The sequence below is a fragment of the Citrus sinensis genome, chromosome 3 (genome assembly GCF_022201045.2).
Source record: "Citrus sinensis cultivar Valencia sweet orange chromosome 3, DVS_A1.0, whole genome shotgun sequence".
Taxonomy (NCBI): Eukaryota; Viridiplantae; Streptophyta; class Magnoliopsida; order Sapindales; family Rutaceae; genus Citrus; species Citrus sinensis.
In genome coordinates, this window is record NC_068558.1 from 38,625,001 (window position 1) to 38,634,024 (window position 9,024).

A 9,024-nucleotide genomic window follows, 5' to 3' on the forward strand; every position below is an offset into this window, starting at 1 on the left:
CCATTCTCATCAGTTTGGATGGCATTAAAGATGTCTAATTGCTGCAATTTAGTGAGAAGATGATCCCACCATCCTTTGAGTTGACCAGTAAAACCGGCAATTAGGATTTCTGCAATGGCTTTGTCAGAAGTTCCTGATTGGGTTTTATAGGCATTGGCTGCCATGGTCATTTGCTGCAATACACCTAGAATGTTGTATTCAGACATTCCATCTATATTCCACTCATAGACAGAGGATGCATTATAACGAGCTTGATTTAATGCACTAGGCCTGTTGTCTATAGTTAAATCAGGTGGAGATTTAGAAGTAGGGATAGCAAGTTCCCAATGGATTTTATTGGCTTTAGAAATTGGTTCATCAATAAAGGCTTCTAAGTCAGAAGAGGCAATAGAAGTTTGGTCATCTTTTTCTAATACTCCAATCTTGCTAGATTGAGGAGTATCAAGGGCAATCTGAACTTTGCTAGATCGACCGGATCTCGATCCTCAGTTGTAAATCTTCTCTTCTCCCTCCATTCCTTCAGAGCACCATTTCCGGGAACCGGATCTGGTACTGTGTATGTACCCAAGCCCTTAAAAGAACTTAATCTAAATCTGATAATAGCCAAATAAAAAGAATCAACCACGTTTAAAGCAACTTAACTCTATTTGGTAAACTAAAACTGATTTGGTATATCGGCTGGAAACCAAAATACTCATCTTCCGTTTTGGCGCTTGCCAAAAGAGACTGGGCTTTGGATTTTTGGGTTAGGAAGGTCTGTTGGGCTTTAGAGGCTTCCAAGGTTGGTTGTAGGAGGTTTTTAGAGGAGAGCCAATCTTTGATCATGTTGACAGTCAATTTGGACTGTTCATCAAATTTTGACCACCATTTGACTTTAAAGGTTCTTTGAAGGATGACTTGGGAATCTTGGTTGTGGAAACGTAGGTTCCACGAACAAACCCAAGGAAGAAAGAAATTTGCACAAAAGCAAAGAAAGGGGGGAAATCTTTTTTCTGAGACAGAGGGGACCGATTTGTATTGGGCTCCATGTTCTTCAACCATTTCAATCCAAATATCTTGATAAACTTTTGAAAACCATGGATTCTGACAAAGCCGGAACCTCAACTGAGATTTCGATGTTGATGATGATGAAGAGCCTTTCATTTCTCTCGGAGACGATAATGAAGATGACTGTTTCGGCATTTTCTCTCCAATAAAGCATTGTAAATAATTATTTGATTATTTAAAAAAAAAAAAAAAAAAAAAAAAAAAAAAAAAAAAAGAAGAAGAAAAAAGAAAAGAAAAGAGATGTATTTTCGGGTGGTCCCCTGGACACAAGTGAGAGCGCACATGTCTCTTCACCCGTATTGTATTTTTCTACAAAGAGTCTACTATTCAAAGCTACGATCCAATTGTTACTGTGCACTTAAAATCCCGCTACAGTGAACAGTGCAACTTTCCAGAGTTTACTGTGCACTTAAAATCCCGCTACAGTGAACAGTTTAAAGATTTTGTATATAAACCGAGAGGAAGACTTAGACTCCTCAGGTTTTTCATTTCTCTCTTCAAAGCTTCTCTCTCTTCTTCTCTTCCTTCTCTCTAAAACCTCTCTCCCTCTCCGAAGGGTTCCAAAGAAGTTTTCTGCTTACACAATAGTTCTATCACAAGAGCTTTGGGTGATCAGACTAGTTCTTTACCTTCAATCTTCCCGTCTTTCAATCTTCCCTTCTGAATAAGCCGGTTCTGGATGGGCTTTGTCAAGAAAGAAATGTTTGAATTTAACAGATTCAGTTATTTCCAAAATGCTTTGATAATAAGACTGGGGTTTTGTCAAATCCCATGGTTTGAAAAACCAGCCTTTGGGAAAAAACTTTGAAATGCTTTGAAAAGGATCAGAATGGTAAAATTTGCTAGATGAGGAAGAAGCAGCTTCTATCCTATCTAGTTGTTCTCTGATGGCTTTTGCAAAATCCGATTTTGATTCATGGGCAAGCTTTTGGCTAGTTTTCGAAACCTGGAAGGGTTTGAAAATAGGTTCCTTAAGCTTTTTATCAGAATCTGATTTTGAAGGTATAGGCTTTTGACTAGGAGAAACAGATATGGTTGACTGTTGAAATTGGTTTTCTATTCTAGTCAACTGTTTTCCTATAGTATTTAAGTTAGTACTGCAGAAATTATTCTGCTGGATAATACTACTTAAATTACTATCAGTATCATTTGGTTTGGGGATTTTGTAAGGTGAAGCTCTAATTTCTATAGGAGGTTCGCCGTGGTCAACGGTTACACTCCGGAGGGGTGGATGCTCAGAATCGACAGTTCTATTACTATCGGAGAGTTTCCATTCAGTGGTCTTTTTCCTAATAGTAATAGGGTTTGACTCTTTGAAGGGGTAAGCGATGTTGTTATCAGAAGAATATATTTCGAACCAATCAAAAAACAATATATGAACTTTATGAAGATTCACAAATTTATAATAAAATTGTTGGATTTCTTTTCTTTGGTTTAAAAAGTGTTTGAAAAACCAAAGTCTTTTTTCTTTGTTTAAATCAGAATAAAAATCATTATGTAAAAGAGTTTTATCCAATTCAAATTCTTTTTCGATGACATTAATGACATTTTCTGTGACTGCAGAAAATGTAGGGGATGTTGGAGGAGAAGGTTCCTTCTCTTCCTGACTTTGAATATGTTGACTACTAGTGTAGATTGGATGTGGAACACTAGTGGTGTAATCGACTGATCGTATAGAAGTGCTAGGTATATCAGAAGTTGAAAACCTAGGTTGACTTTGAAAAGGAAGATTTATAACAGAGGGTACTTTTGTAAATTTCCTTTCTAATGAAGGAATGCTTGAGCACGAAGCTTTGTCAGAAAATCTGGATGAGGTAGATCTTCTGAAAGACAGTTTGACTTTGCCATCGGAATATTGAGTCACATTTTGCAACTCTGTATTAGGCTCAAGTTGTTTTGGAATCGCTGGTGGAGCGGCTCCTTCAAGAATCCATTCTTCTGGAAGATGGACATCTTTCCATTGAATAGGTTTTGGAATTACAGTGTTGGCTCTAGACAAATCAGTCTGCAAGAGAAGAGTCTCATCTCTCTTTGACTGGAATTTATGTTGTGTACTGAATGCAGTGATCATTGCCTTATACGAGATTTTAAAAATTAAGGCAACTGGGATGGAACCCTCAATCATATTATAATTGTGGGTTTTGATTTGTAAAATCATGCTTTTCAAAATATTTTTGTCTTTAAGTGAAATTGTTATGTTTGGATAACAATCAAATGAAATTGGACCTTTACACAGACTGGATTCGATGCTACTTAGCAAGGAATCATCAAAAGAGATGAATCGCCCATCTCTTAGGACAGCAAGGATAGAAGTGTCCAAGCCTTCTTTGGTTAAGGGTTTTATTCCGACCTGAATAAGACCGATGTGAACATAATTGAAATTCTTTTCTTTTAATTTCTTTAAAGAATGCTCAGAAAACAATTGAATTGTTTCAAAAGGATTTGAAAGGGTTATGTCACGTTCTTCAGTCTTTATAATATAATCACTCTTTAAAAAATCAAGCTTTTTTGTTTTGTAAATCTTTTCTTTAGAAATTTTTGGAAGTTCCCAACAATCAATTGCTTTATCAAAGTTCTCAATAAAGAATTCTTCTGAACTCACTACATGCTTTGACTCACTAGTCTTCCCGGAAGAAGAGCTAGAAAAGGATGATGTTCTACAGTGTATAGGATCCATGAATAGAAACCTATGGTCTATCTATGGTCTTGTCAGAATGGCTACAGGTATGGTTTTACAGCCCTAAACGGATGTCTTTATCCTATGGCGGGACTTACTACCAGTAAGGATTCACCACACAACAAAACTTCAAAATAAAACACAAGTCTTTAAACACAGAACTATAAACTGCTTTACACTATCCTCCCCTTGGCTCTGATACCAGAAGGAAATAGATGAGGTAGATCTTCTGAAAGACAGTTTGACTTTGCCATCGGAATATTGAGTCACATTTTGCAACTCTGTATTAGGCTCAAGTTGTTTTGGAATCGCTGGTGGAGCGGCTCCTTCAAGAATCCATTCTTCTGGAAGATGGACATCTTTCCATTGAATAGGTTTTGGAATTACAGTGTTGGCTCTAGACAAATCAGTCTGCAAGAGAAGAGTCTCATCTCTCTTTGACTGGAATTTATGTTGTGTACTGAATGCAGTGATCATTGCCTTATACGAGATTTTAAAAATTAAGGCAACTGGGATGGAACCCTCAATCATATTATAATTGTGGGTTTTGATTTGTAAAATCATGCTTTTCAAAATATTTTTGTCTTTAAGTGAAATTGTTATGTTTGGATAACAATCAAATGAAATTGGACCTTTACACAGACTGGATTCGATGCTACTTAGCAAGGAATCATCAAAAGAGATGAATCGCCCATCTCTTAGGACAGCAAGGATAGAAGTGTCCAAGCCTTCTTTGGTTAAGGGTTTTATTCCGACCTGAATAAGACCGATGTGAACATAATTGAAATTCTTTTCTTTTAATTTCTTTAAAGAATGCTCAGAAAACAATTGAATTGTTTCAAAAGGATTTGAAAGGGTTATGTCACGTTCTTCAGTCTTTATAATATAATCACTCTTTAAAAAATCAAGCTTTTTTGTTTTGTAAATCTTTTCTTTAGAAATTTTTGGAAGTTCCCAACAATCAATTGCTTTATCAAAGTTCTCAATAAAGAATTCTTCTGAACTCACTACATGCTTTGACTCACTAGTCTTCCCGGAAGAAGAGCTAGAAAAGGATGATGTTCTACAGTGTATAGGATCCATGAATAGAAACCTATGGTCTATCTATGGTCTTGTCAGAATGGCTACAGGTATGGTTTTACAGCCCTAAACGGATGTCTTTATCCTATGGCGGGACTTACTACCAGTAAGGATTCACCACACAACAAAACTTCAAAATAAAACACAAGTCTTTAAACACAGAACTATAAACTGCTTTACACTATCCTCCCCTTGGCTCTGATACCAGAAGGAAATAGATGAGGTAGATCTTCTGAAAGACAGTTTGACTTTGCCATCGGAATATTGAGTCACATTTTGCAACTCTGTATTAGGCTCAAGTTGTTTTGGAATCGCTGGTGGAGCGGCTCCTTCAAGAATCCATTCTTCTGGAAGATGGACATCTTTCCATTGAATAGGTTTTGGAATTACAGTGTTGGCTCTAGACAAATCAGTCTGCAAGAGAAGAGTCTCATCTCTCTTTGACTGGAATTTATGTTGTGTACTGAATGCAGTGATCATTGCCTTATACGAGATTTTAAAAATTAAGGCAACTGGGATGGAACCCTCAATCATATTATAATTGTGGGTTTTGATTTGTAAAATCATGCTTTTCAAAATATTTTTGTCTTTAAGTGAAATTGTTATGTTTGGATAACAATCAAATGAAATTGGACCTTTACACAGACTGGATTCGATGCTACTTAGCAAGGAATCATCAAAAGAGATGAATCGCCCATCTCTTAGGACAGCAAGGATAGAAGTGTCCAAGCCCAGAAGGAAATAGGATCGAAGGATGGATGTGCTTTCGTTAGATCTCAATATTAAAACTTTAAATAAACCAATTAACGGATCGGCTTTTCCAAATTTTAAAATAAGTTACCAGCTTTGAAATTAAGTAGATTTGCTTTGGATCATACAATGTTCAAACAAATTTGAACGCGGTTAGTCAATTTTAATAACTAATTGATACATGGCGTTGTTAGACCAGATCGATGCTACACAGAGTGAAGCCTTTGGACCCAGATCTGACTTAGAACAGATCAATAGCCCGCACGTTCGGGTTTCCAGCCGATATACCAAATCAGTTTTAGTTTACCAAATAGAGTTAAGTTGCTTTAAACGTGGTTGATTCTTTTTATTTGGCTATTATCAGATTTAGATTAAGTTCTTTTAAGGGCTTGGGTACATACACAGTACCAGATCCGGTTCCCGGAAATGGTGCTCTGAAGGAATGGAGGGAGAAGAGAAGATTTACAACTGAGGATCGAGATCCGGTCTCTTTGCCTCAGAGGAATGTAGAATTTATATGGCAGATCTGATACAGATCAGTCTGCAAGCATGCTTTGAAAAGAAAAGTGCTTTGAAAATAAATTGCTGGAATTTAAATGTGCATAAAATTAAATTGCAGAAAAGTAAATGCTTTAAAGTAAATTGCGAAAATTTAAATTACATTAAACTTTAAAAATTTAAAGGACTGGATTTAAACATACATCTTTGCTTTCTGGCTTTACAAATTTTCAAATCTTTCCAGAAGGGAAGATTGAAAGACGGGAAGATTGAAGGTAAAGAACTAGTCTGATCACCCAAAGCTCTTGTGATAGAACTATTGTGTAAGCAGAAAACTTCTTTGGAACCCTTCGGAGAGGGAGAGAGGTTTTAGAGAGAAGGAAGAGAAGAAGAGAGAGAAGCTTTGAAGAGAGAAATGAAAAACCTGAGGAGTCTAAGTCTTCCTCTCGGTTTATATACAAAATCTTTAAACTGTTCACTGTAGCGGGATTTTAAGTGCACAGTAAACTCTGGAAAGTTGCACTGTTCACTGTAGCGGGATTTTAAGTGCACAGTAACAATTGGATCGTAGCTTTGAATAGTAGACTCTTTGTAGAAAAATACAATACGGGTGAAGAGACATGTGCGCTCTCACTTGTGTCCAGGGGACCACCCGAAAATACATCTCTTTTCTTTTCTTTTTTCTTTTTTTTTTTTTTTTTTTTTTTTTTTTTTTTTTTTTTTTTTTTTTTTTTTTTTAGTAAATAATCAAATAATTATTTACAATGCTTTATTGGAGAGAAAATGCCGAAACAGTCATCTTCATTATCGTCTCCGAGAGAAATGAAAGGCTCTTCATCATCATCAACATCTTCATCTTCATCTTCAGAGGAATCTGCAGCTGAGGACTTTGATCGAGAGGCGAGGAGCTGTTCCATGGCTTTGAAATACTCATCTTCCGTTTTGGCGCTTGCCAAAAGAGACTGGGCTTTGGATTTTTGGGTTAGGAAGGTCTGTTGGGCTTTAGAGGCTTCCAAGGTTGGTTGTAGGAGGTTTTTAGAGGAGAGCCAATCTTTGATCATGTTGACAGTCAATTTGGACTGTTCATCAAATTTTGACCACCATTTGACTTTAAAGGTTCTTTGAAGGATGACTTGGGAATCTTGGTTGTGGAAACGTAGGTTCCACGAACAAACCCAAGGAAGAAAGAAATTTGCACAAAAGCAAAGAAAGGGGGGAAATCTTTTTTCTGAGACAGAGGGTAAATAATGGGCTTTGAAGAGGTTTAGGCAATTTGTAGCGTTTGGTGATAAGATTTGTGGAATTGGGCCAAAATGATTCCACCAATGTTGAAACCAATTTGGAAGGCTTTGAACGGTTATCTTTGTGTTGAAGAAAAATAACCAAGAGTGGGATTTTTTAGGGTTTTGGATAAAGAAGGTGTTATACCATGCTTGTTGGTAATCCCAGTAGGAAAAAGTCCGACAATGTGGTAAACGGGTTTCAAAATTTAGAGGGAAGGTTTTACAATTGTGGAGTAGGTCACCCCACTGATTTGGGCTCAATACTTTGAGGATTGTGGCCGTTGAATAAGCCGGTTCTGGATGGGCTTTGTCAAGAAAGAAATGTTTGAATTTAACAGATTCAGTTATTTCCAAAATGCTTTGATAATAAGACTGGGGTTTTGTCAAATCCCATGGTTTGAAAAACCAGCCTTTGGGAAAAAACTTTGAAATGCTTTGAAAAGGATCAGAATGGTAAAATCCATCTTCTAGAGAAAGAATGTTTTGAAAATGGGTTTTATCAAACCAATCGGAGGTTTTCTTTGAAGGTGTTGGCTGAGAAAGCACAATTTGAGAAGATGAGCTTTCAGCAGAGACAACAACATTTTGGGAAGAGGGTTTTGTAATTTCAATTTCTTTTTTAGGAGAAATTTGGCTTTGAGAAAGGTTTTGGAGGGCGAGCATGAGCTCAGGAGATTTTGTAATGGAACTCATCCATTGCTTTACTTGGTCGTCAGAAGAGACCGATTTGTATTGGGCTCCATGTTCTTCAACCATTTCAATCCAAGATTTAATGGGTAAGGCTGAAGAAAGTAATTTTTCTTTGGAAGGGGTTGAAAGGGGTTCTTTGGAAGGTTCTTGGGAACCAGTGTCTTTGAGAACTGCTTTACCTTTATTCTTCTTTGGCGGCATTATCTGTTTTGAAGAAATTCTCTGGTTAGAAAATCAGGAACAGAATTTTTATCACCTTTAATAAACTCAATATCAAAATCAAAAACACTTAAAATAGCTTGCCATCGTGCAAAAATCTGTTTTGATGCAATGTTTTGAACATCTTTTTCTAAAACATGTTTTGCAGCTTTGCAGTCAATTCTAAGTAAAAATTTTTGATTTAATAAATCACTTTGAAATTTTGTAATGCATAAAACAATGGAAAGGATTTCTTTTTTGATAGTAGAATAGTTTTTCTGGCAGTCATTCCAATGAGCAGAAACATATTGAACTATCTGTTCTTTATCATTATCCCTTTGTTTCAAAATTCCTCCATAACCTATGTCAGATGCATCGGTTTCAACAATTTTAGGTAATGCAGGATTTGCAAGAAATAAACAAGGAATGTTTTTTACAGATTGCTTTATTAATCTAACCACTTTGGTATGCTCTTCTGTCCATGCAACAGGATTCTTTTTTAACCTATCATGCAAAGGTTTAGACATCCTATTGATATTAGGGCAGAAATCAAGAACATAATTTAAACTACCAAGAAATCTTTGTAATTGGGTTTTGTCAAGAATTTTGTCTGGGAATTTATCCGCAAACAAAAGTGATCTCTCAATAGGGGTAATAGTGCCTTTGGAAATATGGTGACCAAGGAACCTGACTTTTGTTTGAAATAATGAAATCTTTGTACTTGAAAGAGCCAGGCCAGCCTTTTTTGTAACAAGATGAAAAGTCTTTAAATGTTTGAAGTGTTGATCAATACTATGAGAA